A 14102-nucleotide genomic window follows, 5' to 3' on the forward strand; every position below is an offset into this window, starting at 1 on the left:
CCCACGATGGATGAAGCTGTCGGCGTCGAAGTTACCCAGGATTGGGCAACAAGCCTTGGCTAATTCAAGCCCACGCGGTGGACTCAAAATGGCGTCTTGACTGGACCAGGAGGGTCCGGGGTGCTCCTCTTCTGGAAGGGAGCAAGGGCCAGTCTGGAGCAACCAGACTAGCAGCAGTGATGTCGTCGGGCGTCGTTCAGAAGGCCACAAGCCAGCGGGCTAGTAGCCAAACAACGCGGTGAGCAGCAAAAAGCAGAAGGGCCCCACGCCGATCGTGGAGATGCTGGGGGGCTACTCTTCGGTGCTGAAGCTGCTCAGGGTCGGGGCTTCTCGGACCCCAAAGCACTCACCAGGAAATTACTCGGCGGGCTTGCTGTGCAGAAGTCGTGCAGTCTTGAAGATGGACGGTCCCTCGAGGTCTCGTCGCACCCACGGTTCTCAGCTTGGCTGTAGAGGTGGGTAGAGGTCAGAGGTGCCAGGGAAGCCGGTTCTCGTCGAGCTGGGCAGTCGGATTCCGGAGGAAGGACGTGCAGCAGACCGCAGTGTTCTTGATGGTGCCTGCGGATGCAGGGTGACTACTCCTTAGCCACAAGGGAGAATCTTGAAGAAGGAAATCTTGAAGTCCTTTCGTAGAAAGTCGTGTCTTGATTCCAAAGATGATCTAATTTGGAAGGGGGCCTGCTCCTACCTTTATCTGGGAAAAGGGGGCTGGCACGCGACTAAGTCCTGCCCTATGGGTGGGACCAGGAGGGGGGTGGTTACACCCACTTCCTTGGCGGGCTTTTCCCCAGCTCAGGGTCTGGAGTGTCCCTGGAACTGGTTCAAGCCGGCCTATGCATAGTGAGCACCGGGGTGCCACTTGCAGTCACCTTCCTCTGAAGCCCTGCCTACCTAGGATACACAAAATCCTGTCTGGGACGGTGCTGGCACCGCCCCTGGCAGGGAACCCTTTGTCCTTATCTCCTGCTCTGGGAGGACTCCCAGCAGCAGGAGGGCAGACTTGTGTCTCGGTGGCAGCATCCATTTTGTGGAGCTGAGGCTCTGTTTGACTTTAACCGGGGTTAGGGGTTACATACATGTCGTGTCCCTCTAGGAGGGTGGAATGCTAACCCCGTCGCCAGAATTGGCGAGGGGTTAGTATTCCAATTCGTATGACACCTTACTCGACATGTTTTGATAAAGCGATACCAGAGTTGGCATATAACCGCGAGGATTATAATGCACTTAAGAGTATATGGTACGCGATATCCTGGAAACGGCTAAGGGATAGATCCCGAAAGCCGCAGACAGGCTCAGCTCATGCCAGAGCACCATCTCACACGATTCCAAGCACTCTGCCTTCAGGATTGTCAAGGCCTGCCATAGGAGTGACTGATAGGAGATCTGTGTGTCCATTTTAGGGTTAGATATAGGAATACTATATCTAAAGCAAAGGGTGATTACACCACCTTGCCCCCAGCTGTCAAGCAGCCAGTTGTGTCAGATTTGGATGGCCAGCCAGGGGTGGCATAATACATGCTGCAGCCCCTGGTAGGCCCTGGGTACACCTATGCCCTGGGTACCTAAGGTACACTGTACAGGGACTGATAAGGTGCCTCAGTATCCAATTAGATATGTACCTAGGGTACATGGAATCCTTTTTACAGAGAGAGCAGTTTGCCTGGGGTCCTGAATAGCAGGGCCCCAGGTCAACTAAGTCAGAAAACCAGCAAAACACCAGGCAAAAAGTTGGGGGCAACCATAGTCAGGGATCTACCTTCCTACACACATCAATCATCAGTAAGACAAGTGGCATCTCTACTTGGGTCGATGGCCTCTTGCATTTTTCTCATACCCAGCTCCAGATTAAGAATGAGACCGTTGCAGCAGGATATGGGGGAGAAATGGGACCAGTCCTCGGGTCATTTGGAAGACCAAATTCTCCTCTCTCAAGCAGCGAAGAAGTCCATTCTCTGGCGGACTCAGCCAAAGAATCTTATAGTGGGAGTCCAATTCCATCAACCTCTGCAAAAACAATCCCTGAGAGCATCTGGGTCACCTACAAACTCAGGGCAGATGGACCAGCAAGGAGCAGACCTATCATATCAACATGTTAGAACTGCGGGCGGTTCATTTGGCCCTCAAGGCATTCCATCGGTCGATTCAGTCCGAGTCGATTCTGATACAAACGGACAATACAACCACAATGTATTACTTAAACAAACAAGGTGGAACACGCTCTCGGCCTTTGTCTCTAGAATCTCAAGCGATCTGGCACTGGCTTCTGGCCAGGAACCTCTCGATCACTGCAGTCCATCTGCCAGGAGAACAGAATGTGCGAGCAGACGCTCTCAGTCGACACTTCGAAGAACAAGAAGACTGCGTGCTCAACGATGAAGTGGTGGTGGACATTTTTCATCAATGGGGTCGTCCTTCCTTCGACCTCTTTGCAGACGATCTAAATAGAAAATGCCACACTTTCACATCCAGATTTTACCGACCAGGAACAAGATGGAATGTCTTTTGATAGACTGGTCCGGGACGTTTGCATACGCTTTTCTGCCCCTTCCTCTCATCCCGAAGGTGGTGACCAAGCTCCTCCTATCCAGAATGAAGATGATCCTCATAGCATCGGACTGGCCTCGCCAATGGTCGTATCCGGACCTATTTCAACTCTCGATCTGTCTGCATCGGAGATTCCCGTGCAGGCCGGACCTTCTGACCAAAATGGGAGGGAAAATCCTGCACCCCAGCCTTCCCTCGCTGAGCTTGGCAGCATGATTCCTGAGGTCCTGCAGTACGAACATTTGAACCTCCCTCAGGACTGCATGGACATTTTTAGGGAGTCAAAAAGACCACCCACAAGAGCTTCTTACTCTTTTAAATGGAAAAGATTTTACTTGTGGTCTATGCGTAATGGTTGGAGTTTGATTAGCGGGCATGAAGAGGTAATCTTACCGCATCTGCTCTACTTGGCCAAATCTGGTTTGAAATACACGTCCATAAAAGTTAATTTGGCAGCCATTGCAGCATATAGAAAATCACCTACCCAACCTTCTTTCTTTCTACTTCAGGTGGTCAAGGCCTTCCTGTAGGGGTTGAAGAAGGTTTATCTCCCTGTACGACCTCCTACTCCTCCTTGGGAGTGGAATCTAGTTTTGTCAAAATTGATGAGTCCTCTTTTCAAATGCCATTCATAAGGCCACATTACAGCACCTAACATAGAAAGAAGCTTTTTTGGTGGCTATTACATCAGCACGCAGAGTGAGTGAAATCCAAGCACTCTGTTCTAAAGAACCGTATACAGTTTTCCATCACAACAAGGTGGTTTTGAGAACTCACCCGTCCTTCCTACCCAAAGTAGTGTCTTACTTCCATGTCAATCAGACTATTTCTCTCCCCTCTTTTTTTCAAAATCCTACTGCATCAGCAGAAAAGTCTCTTCACTCGTTAGACCTCAAGAGGGTTCTCAAATTCTATTTGGAGGGAACAAAATCCATTAGAAAAGCTGATCAATTGTTTGTAAACTATGGCTCTGTTAGAACAGGCTTTCCAGCCTCCAAATGATCCATTTCAAGGTGGATAGTGTTCTGTATTAAATTGGCTTACAGAATAGCGTACAAGCCTCTGTTAGCCTCCCCTAAACCTCACTCTATTAGGGGCAAGGCTGCTACAATCGCTTTCTTTCACAATGTACCGATGGCCGAGATTTGCAAGGCTGCAACTTGGAAATCGGTTTACATGTTTACAAGGCATTACTATCTGGATTCTGACTCCAGAGCGGATACCCAAGAAGGCCAAGCCTTCTTAAGGAATCTGTTCAAATGCTAGCTTAATTGGAGTCTTTGTAATGGGTTTCTTAACAATGTATCTTTATTGTACACTGGTCAATTGCCCGCGATGAGGGGATGAGCTTGCTATTCTATTCACTGCTTATGACTATTGATGAGGATCCCCTGGAAGAGAAGGATAAGTTACTTACCTGTAATCCTAGTTTTCTTCCAGGGGTATCCTCATCAAAGTCATAAGCAACCCACCCGCCTCCCTGGGTAAGTGACCAAGATACATGTCATCTCGTCGGGTCTCCGCAAAGAACAACTGACCTAACTGTCACCCCTGAGGCATGATGGGAAGCTAGGCGCCATGACTGCCTTAAAGGCACTGTGCCAGTTTATTCTGTGTGTTTCTGTGGGTTAGTATTTCAGCATTCTACACTGATGTTTCTACAATGCAGCCTATGTGCTGGCAATGTTCTCTTCATTTCTCTTTGCAGGATAATGATTTCTGCTGTGCATTAAAGCAGTTTTCAAATGTGTTTCTTTCTCCCTGCTTTTTTGAAATTGTATTTATATGCATGGGAAATTCTTACAACATTGCTCAGCGTTTTTTACTATATGGAAGGCTGCATTGTGTGTTTATTGTTATATATATATATATGAATATATATAAATATATATATATATATATAGCTACATATATGGTTTCCACATATACGTTTTATATGTTTCCAGGGCCCCGCGCATGGGTGGGAATATTCATGTGCTTATGACTTTGATGAGGATACCCCTGAAAGAGAACTAGGATTATAGATAAGTAACTTATCCTTACGGAGCAGGCTTTGTTCCTGACCTCCTGAGAGCAAAGGCCCTCACCTTGAGAGGTCTGAAATTCATCTGTGGTCTGAGGCTGGCTAGGACCAGTCATCCAGCACACTAGTAGTTAGTGGGGTTTCAGGAGGTACCTCTGAGGTATTTATTAAAACATGAATTACAGGAATCAGTGTGGGTTTGTAAATATGAGATGTTTGATAGTTTCTGTGAAGCCATCCTGTAGGAGGGGAGCTTGTTTTTACCAGTGTCCAGCACATGTCCTAAAATGCCTTCTCTGGTCACCTGTACTGGCAGTACTTGGAATGGTCAGTTCAAGGGCATATAGGCTGTGCAGTTATGCCCACACATGTAGCATAGTGCACCCAGCCTTAGGGCTATAAGGCCTGCTGTAGGGGGTGACTTAACTATACAACATGCAGTGTCTGAAGGCATAACACACAGGGCTGTGTGACATGTCGTGCTTTCACTTGTGTCTGCGCCAAGACCTGCAATCTGCAATGGCAGGCTGCAGGAGTGTGGTGAGGGGTCCCTTAAGGTAGCACAATGCGTGCTGCAGCCGATAGTGACCCTCTTTAGTACCCCGGGCCCTAGGTACCAGGATTACCCTGTACTAGTGGCTTCCAGAGGGTGCTAAAAGTATCTCCAATTGGGGAATCATTTGCACAGTTTAGGGAAAGAGATCTGGCACTGGGGACCTGATTAGCAGGAACCCAGTACACTTCCAGTCAAAATTGCATCGAATACCAGGCACAAACTGGGGGTGACCGTGTCAAAAAGAGCACTTTCTTACAGACGCTTCCCCAGAGTTAGAACATCATATAAACCTGGGGCAGCACCAAAACCTTATGCTTCCCCAAAGCAGGCGTAATGAGGAGAAATGTTTTCATTTCCCCTCGTTATTTCCTCTTTCCATGTGTGCTGCATTCTGCAGCCTCCACTGATTATTTTAGTGCAGGAAGTAGCCCCTTCCTGCACAAAACAATCCTGCCAACAACGCACACACCCTTGCAAGAGTGCATATATTGGGGCACACCTCCAAACTGTGTGCCAGCTCGGGCTGAAAGGATAGGAATGTGCTGCATATCATAAATACCGCACATTCCAGCCCTTTCCTTTAGATGCAGGGCAGCACAGCAAAGGGACTTGCTGCTCTTCCCTGCGCCACAAACTCATAAATGAGATCCAAAGTATCTTGGAACAAAAAGACCTAATTGAAGCAGGATAACAAAACATATGTGGCTGATCTGACCGCTGCTTGGACACAGAGTTGTGAGTTAACTGCCGCGGTGCGGCGGTTTAGTGCAGTGGGTGGGGCCGTGACGGCCAATGGATGTGCGCAGCATTATGAAGGTAGTGCGCGCGACTGCCGTTGGCCGTCAGAAGCAGCGGAAGGGTTAAGTCATCATAAACAAGTTCACTCTCCTAAGTCTCTAGAGTTGTCCTTCAAAATTTATCTCTTAAGAAAAGTTCCTCTCGCATGCTGAGTGCACATGACATCTTATGTACACCTCATGTGTCTTTGTTTTCTTGTTCTTTTCTGCAGGTGCTGAAAGACAGCAGGAGCGGAGTGAAGGGGAGGCAGGAGAGTTGCCCTGCTTCAGGAAGAACCGGAGAACATTGTGGGACATCAGGTGAGTCCTTGTTCTGAGAGGCCAAGCAGTGCCTTGTGTTAGGTGTGGTTTTTATACCAGCATGACGCAAAATGGCAGCCAGAACACATGATGTCTTCAGAGCATGCAATATTGCAGCGTGTGTGCGTGCCGCATGGTAAACAGTCCTGATAAACATGAATTCTGGTTCTGCCACTGCCACCAGGGATTTATGGCATTCTGGAAAGTAAACAAAACATTATATTTCAGACCTATGTAGAGTTACGGTCTAGTCGCCGCGCGTTGTGTAATGACGCAGCACGCGCGGCGGCCATTTTGTGAGACCCGCGATTAGTGCGGAGTCGGCAGAAAGCATCGGAGAGCACCTAACCCCCGGCGCTCTCCTGTTGAACAATAAAGCACTTATCAAATATTCCACTGCCTCCTGAGAGTCTTTTGGGGGCATTAGCACCATCTTAACAGTGGCGACGAGACTGGGACCTGGAACAAGGAAAAAACGGACCCTTACAGAGAGAACCCAGCAGAAAGGAGTGAGGCTGACACAGAACAAGGGGCCACCAGGTGGAATAACCAAGAGTGGGGCAGCTACAGGGCATAACCAGCTGGAGAGCGTGGCAGCGGCACAGGGCCAAGGAAAAACGAGTAGTAGGAGGAAAGCAGAGCTCCAGGTACGAGGGGCAGAGTGCAACCAGAGAGGGAGCCAGAGACGGGCCCACAGTGATCCCACCGGCACGTGGACCAGGCAAAGGGACACAACACTTTGAGGACCACTCTAAGGAATAGCGCCAGAAGACAATTGAGGCCCTGGCGGAGTCACAGAGGAGAGAAGAAGGGGGCGCAGAAGGACCCCAACAGGCACAGGCTCACGGCGAGAGAGCAAGCTCGCCAGGCAGCCCCAGAGGTCAGGAGGTTCCAGAAAGACGCGCCGAAATGAGTGCGGAGGCGTCCTCACTGACGACGACGATCCCGTTCTTTCCCAAACCAGGAGAACCCCTGATGAAGTGGGAGGACTGGAGAAAGTACTTTATGAATTATATAGAAGCTCTGGAAGATGAAAACGGAGAAGCCTTCCCCAGCACGAGGAAGAGGAGGATACTTCTGCACAACTTAGGCCCGGAAGGGATCAGAGTCTTCCAGAACCTAGTGCCCGCCCCCAGGCCAGCTGCAGACGACGATGTCTTCAGACACGCAATAGAAGATCTGACCAACCATTATCGGCCGGCTGTGTGCACATCCATTGACAGATATAATTTCCAGCAGAGGAAGCAGGAGGCAGGTGAATCAAAAGACGAGTATGAGGCATGTGGGCTGCTGAATTCATATCTATAGCATAGATCGCCGCCTAGTGTTGGGTCCGGATGATTGCACATTGTTGTCCTGGAAGAGTCTTCGAAGTATCACAAGATAGGTGGCTCCTCCCCTGGACTACAGTGTGCATGGGCATCGACTCCATCCCCAGATTGTTTTTTTCGCCATTGGGTTCGGATGTATATTCGACATCTCCAGTTCGGAATCAATATAGACTTTTCTTAAGGCCTGAAAGCCTTTTCCCATACCGTCGGTATTGTTTTGCGGTTGGTGCCCAGCTCTCTTCCGGCTCAGTTCCCGAGTCGGACGTCCAGAGGAGTCGCGTGGCTCTTCGGTGCTCGAGGCCCAGTCGACGCAGCAAGACTTTCGACGACACATCATGGAACGGAGTCCATTCAAGAAATGTCCCGTGTGCGTATCTAAGTACCCACACATCGACGTCCACCCTGTGTGCAACAAGTGCCTGTCGCCGTACCACGATGAAGCCAGCTGTATGGCTTGTTCCAGGTTTCGATTGAAGAAAACGATTTGACTTCGGCGCGTGGCGCGCCTGGAGGCCCGGCAATCGACCCCGGCACCGGTGGACATCTTCGACAGAGAAGAAGCAGACGAACAGGAAGTTCATATGCAGATTTCCCCTCCGGCGGAGGAGATTGACTACGAATACGACGCGGACGTCGAGGTGGTCGAGGCAGAAGAAGTCGTCGCCGAGGTAGGAGACGACAATGAGGCCTACAGGGCCACGGAAGATAGCTCATGTGAAGAGCTAAGCCCCGAACGAACAGTTACTAAGGCTCAGGTCAAGGGATCGCCACACGGCCTTACCCAAGACCTTCCACTCAGATCCACGGCCTCACCTACGGGCCCGGCTACGGACACTTCTGCGGAGCTGACGTTGGTCAAAACGAAACCGAAACCGAAACCTTCGGTGTCGACGAAAACGAAAGTAATTGAGATGCCGTCGAAACAGAAGACGTCTGCCCCTCCGGCCGCCTCCTCGTCTTCAGACACGTCGGGGCAGCCGAAGCCGAAGAAGGCTGTCGACCCGAGGAAGTCGACCAAAGGCGCCGAGCCGAAGTCGGTCAAAGGCGCCGAGTCAAAGTCGGTCAAGGGCGTCAAACCGAAGACTGGGGCCCCGCACCCAGTAGTCAAGGCCACCGACGTGAAAACGTCTGCGCCGAAGGCCGTCGGCACGCAAGGAGGGCACAGCGCGCCGAAAAGGGCTGATCCTGTGCCTCGCCCGGATAAAAACAAGGCATCGACGCTCGAGTCTTCACTCGTTGGTGGACCGAAGACGTCTGTCGGGTCGACGAAACCGTCCGCTTCCTTTACGAAGCAGGTGTCGGATTCACTACAACGCATCAGGAACAAGGCTTCCGCGGCCGCACCGAAGGATGCTTCCACCGCGAAGCCAGCTGCCACAACGGCAAAGTCTTCGGCGCCAATCCTGTTTACGTTGCCGCCGAAGGTAGCACCAAAGGCCTTTGCACCACGGTCGGTCACCGAAGCGCCCGTCCAAGTGTCTACGGCGTCGAAGCCGATTGGGACCATGAAACCTCGACAACCCTTGGTGGAGGAGCAGTCGGAACACTATATCGACGCCGACACCGGGAAACTTACTCTCTACAAGAGGAAGATCACGGCAACCCAGCCTTTGGAGTCCTACACGATTCCTTTGAAGCGCAAAAAGCCTGCTGCGGACTCCACAGTTCTGCTGGAGCCTCTTGCTCCACGGACTACACGAGTGGCTACACCCTCACCCACTTATTCAGATGTGGAGGGGGGAGAAGGTGATGACGAGGAGTATAGCTTTCCTGCCAACACGGATCCTGAGGATCACCAAGACTCATGGGCAGATGCAGGTGACCCAGGGGATCAGCAAACTGCCCAAGACCCTCAGGTGTACAATGTCAAGACCTCTCCTACTGAGGATTCGGCTGCATTTAATGCTCTCATTGAGAGGGCGGCTAAAAACCACGACGTCCAGCTGCATGCTGACCCTATCGAAGTGGACTTCCTTTTTGATACCTTTTCCACAGCAGAAAAGACTGTCAAGACTCTCCCCATGCTGAAAGGGGTTCTGAAACATGCTGCAGACATTTTTAAGGAACCCACACGGGCCAGGGTGATCAACCCTAGGAGTGAAAAGAAATATAGGCCGGCGCCTGGCGACCCCACCTACATCAGAGGCCAGTTGCCATTGGACTCTCTGGTCGTTTCTAATGCCCGGAAGAGGGCGAACTCGCAAACCACTGGTGATGCTCCTCCCCCAGACAAGGAATCTAAAGTGCTGGAGGCATCAGGGAAGAGGGTGGCGGCTCAAGCGGCCAATATCTGACGTATCTCTAACACTCAGGCACTCCTGGCCAGATATGACAGGGCGCACTATGACACACTTGAGGACCCTGTTACAACATCTTCCAGATCAGTATAAAGAGGCAGCTGAGATGCTTATTCAGGAAGGGAAGCTTATCTCCAACGCTTCAATTAAGTGTGCACTGGACGTGGCGGACACCGCGGCCAGAGCCATTAACACCAGTGTCATGTTGAGACGTCAGGCCTGGCTCAGGATCTCCGGTTTCAAGCCAGAGATACAAACTACCATCCTCAATCAGCCAGTAAACCCAGATAGGTTGTTTGGTCCTGAGGTGGATACCACCTTAGAAAAGATAAAAAAGTATACCGAAACTGCAAAAACCATGGGGGCTCTCCAGTCTCAGCAGTTTCGGGGCAGCACTTTTCGTCGCTCAGGCAATAGAGGTGTTTCCAGAGGCCAGATGTCCCAGCAAACGCAATACAATAAAGGTGGGGCGCAGTCCTCTTACACCAAGCAGAGTAGAGGCGGCTATCGGGGCAACAGCACCAAGGGCATAGGTCGTGGAAACAACAACTCCCGCTCCTCCGCCACCAACAAGCAGTGACGCCCTGTCACTGCCCCCCGACCATACTACACTTGTCGGGGGGAGACTCCAGCAGTTCCTGCCCGTCTGTAAATCCATCACCACAGACAGGTTGGTCAGGAAACTTATCCAGTTCGGTTATTGTCTGGAGTTAACATCCACTCCACCCAACATGCCACCAAAACACCGTCCTATGTCCACAGAGCATTTGCACTTATTGCAGCAGGAGGTAATCGTCATGCTGCAAAAAGGGGCAATCGAGCTCGTACCGGTGGAGGAAGAAGGCACGGGAGTGTACTCCCTGTACTTCTTAATCCCAAAGAAGGACGGGTCCCTCAGACCCATACTGGACCTCAGACCCCTGAATCAGTACCTTCTATCAGAACACTTTCATATGCTCACACTGCAGCAGGTTCTCCCGTTGCTCAATCAGGGAGACTTCCTCGCAACCTTGGATCTCAAGGATGCCTATTTCCACATTCCACTGCATCCATCACACAGAAAATACCTCAGGTTCACTATTCAGGGTCGGCATTATCAGTTCAAGGTCCTACCTTTCGGGGTGACCACAGCGCCCAGAGTGTTCACAAAATGTCTGGCGACAGTGGCTGCGCACCTCAGGAGGCAGAACGTTCACGTTTACCCTTATCTGGACGACTGGCTTGTCCAAGCAAAGTCAGCACAGCAGTGTGCTGCCAACATGTCCCACACCATTCACCTTCTTCACGATCTGGGATTCTCACTGAATTATCCCAAGTCGCACCTTCAGCCAGCCCATGTGAGGCAATATCTGGGTGCGACGATCGATACTCTGGCAGCCACAGCTCAGCCAAATTCTGTGAGGATCGACAGCATTCAGTCACTGATCCAGAAGTTCAGACCGCAACACTCGCTTCCAGCAAGAGTGTTCATGCAGTTGATAGGCATGATGGCCTCCTGCATCTTCATAGTCCCGCACGCGAGGCTACATATGCGTCCGCTCCATGAATGCTTGGCTCATCAGTGGACTCAGGCTCAAGGACAGTTGAACGACCTAGTGTTGGTGATCGGTCGGGCATACAGCTCTCTGCATTGGTGGAATCCACACAACCTTTGCGAGGGCCGACCGTTCCAGGAGCCTGTGCCACAGATTATCCTGACAACGGATGCATCTCTCCAGGGATGGGGAGCTCATGTACTCCACTACACGGTGCAGGGACTATGGACAACGCAGCAAAAGAAGATGCACATCAGCTACCTAGAACTGATGGCAATCTTCATGCCATTGAAGTCATTCAAAGTACATCTGTGCAACAAAGTCGTGTTGATCCGGACGGACAACATGACAGCCATGTACTATATTCAAAAGCAGGGAGGTACACACTCTCCGCAGTTGTCTCATCTAGCTCAGAGCATGTGGAAGTGGGCCATTCAGAGGAACATCTTCCTCATGGCGGAACACCTCCCGGGCAAGGACAATCAGATGGCAGATCTGCTCGGCAGGTACAGCCACCAGATGCACGAGTGGGAGATACATCCATCAGTACTCCGCCCGTACTTCCAGAAGTGGGGTCATCCAGAGATAGACCTGTTTGCCACAAGGGAAAACGCAAAATGCCAAAGCTTTGCCGCCAGGTTCCCTCACCCACAGTCGCAGGGCAATGCAATATGGATGAACTGGTCAGGCAGATTTGCGTACGCTTTTCCCCCAGCACCTCTCATACCGCTGGTGGCACGAAAGCTAAAGCAACACTCGATGACACTCATCCTGGTTGCTCCAACGTGGGCACGCCACACCACGTTTCTAGAACTCTCCGTGGTACCGCAACAAAGGCTGCACCTCACACCCAGGCTTTTGACGCAGAGCCGTGGCGACATTCAGCATCCAGATCCGCAACAGCTCAACCTGGCGATCTGGCTCCTGAGGTCTTAGAGTTTGGCTACCTTGACTTGCCTCCTGAATGCATGGATATCATACGGGAGGCAAGAAAGCCCACCACCAGAGCCTGCTATGCAGCAAAATGGAAGCGGTTTGTCATTTACTATAATGAACACAACATCAACCCGCTAGATGCATCCATTCCCAACATCATGTTATTTGTTACATCTTTACAAATGCAATCTAGCATATGCTTCCATTCGGATACACTTATCCGCCATAGCGGCTTATCTCCAAAACAGGCAACATCTCTCCGTTTTCAGAGTGCCTGGACTTAAACGGGTCATCCCTCCCAGGACCCCGCCAGCTCCTGTATGGAACCTCAATGTGGTCCTCACCAGGTTGATGGAACCACCTTTTGAGCCTCTACATTCATGTGAGATTCAGTTCTTAACATGGAAAGTGGCGTTTCTCATTGCCCTTACGTCTCTGCGACGTGTTAGTGAGCTACAGGCGCTCACTATACAAGAGCCATTCATACAAATTCACTCCAACAGGGTGGTGCTGCGCACTAACCCTAAATTTCTTCCTAAAGTGGTTTCGCAGTTCCATGTCAATCAGACCATTGAGCTGCCCGCGTTCTTTCAAAACCCAGAGACAGTATCAGAAAGAATGCTCCACACTCTTGATGTAAAACGAGCTTTGATGTACTACATCGATAGGACAAAGGATTTTAGGAAGACACAGCAACTCTTTGTTGCCTTTTCAGCCCAGCACAAAGGCAACCCCATTTCCAAAGCAGGTATAGCCAGGTGGATCGTTAAGTGTATTCAGATTTGCTATCACAAGGCTAAGCGCACTTTAACGGTCCCCCCCAGAGCCCACTCCACCCGCAAGTTGGGGTCCTCCATGGCTTTCCTTGGTAATATCCAGTTGGAAGACATTTTTAGAGCAGCCACATGGTCTACCCCACACACATTTACTAAACACTACTGTGTAGATGTGCACTCCAAGCAGCAAGCAGCTGTAGGGCAGGCTGTTCTAAAGACACTTTTTCAAACATCTGTAGCTGGCACAGGCGGCCGCCAATAATGGAGGGACTGCTATGTATTCTATGCTATAGATATGAATTTAGCAGCCCACATGCCTCGAACTGAATATGCTACTTACCAGTATGCATCTGTTCTTGGCATGTAGGGCTGCTGACATTCATATCGCCCGCCCTCCTCCCTGGCGCCTGTAGCGGCTGCAGAATTTACACTTACTCTTAGCATGGCCATCGCTCACACTGTTACACTCCATCTTCGCCACAATGGCTAAAAACAATCTGGGGATGGAGTCGATGCCCATGCGCACTGTAGTCCAGGGGAGGAGCCACCTATCTCGTGATGCTTCGAAGACTCTTCCAGGACAACAATGTGCAATCATCCGGACCCAACACTAGGCGGTGATCTATGCTATAGATATGAATGTCAGCATCCCTACAAGCCAAGAACAGATGCATACTGGTAAGTAGCATATTCATTATGTAGCCGCACTCAAGAAATTAGCGATAACCTGCAAACTTGGGGCGTTGCATGATGACTTCATAAAGGATCAGATAGCCATGCATACCAAAAAATAAGGCGATCCAGGACAAGCTATGGATGAACGGTGACGCCACGCTTAAAGAGGTAATCGCCATGGTGAAAAAAACAGAGCTCTCCAGACGATGCGCAGATGCGGCGAAGAGAGAAGCCACCCAGAGGCCCATGGTCAATAAAGTAGATGAAGCTGAACCAACCGGAAGGAACAAAACCACGGTGGTGGAAAGCAAAGTTCCGAACAGATGGACAGG

General features: G+C 50.7%; 1 protein-coding gene across 2 annotated transcripts in view; it reads left to right on the plus strand.

Moving 5' to 3' along the window:
* Nucleotides 1-14102, plus strand: part of LOC144826381 (uncharacterized) — a 190747-nt gene that overhangs the window by 90606 nt on the left and 86039 nt on the right. For both annotated transcript variants that reach the window (XM_078684709.1, XM_078684710.1), the window contains one exon: nucleotides 6133-6220. The gene's annotated coding sequence lies outside the window, so the exon portion shown is untranslated. The remainder of the gene's footprint in view (nucleotides 1-6132; nucleotides 6221-14102) is intronic.

The sequence above is a fragment of the Lissotriton helveticus genome, chromosome 3_2 (genome assembly GCF_964261635.1).
Source record: "Lissotriton helveticus chromosome 3_2, aLisHel1.1, whole genome shotgun sequence".
Taxonomy (NCBI): domain Eukaryota; kingdom Metazoa; phylum Chordata; class Amphibia; order Caudata; family Salamandridae; genus Lissotriton; species Lissotriton helveticus.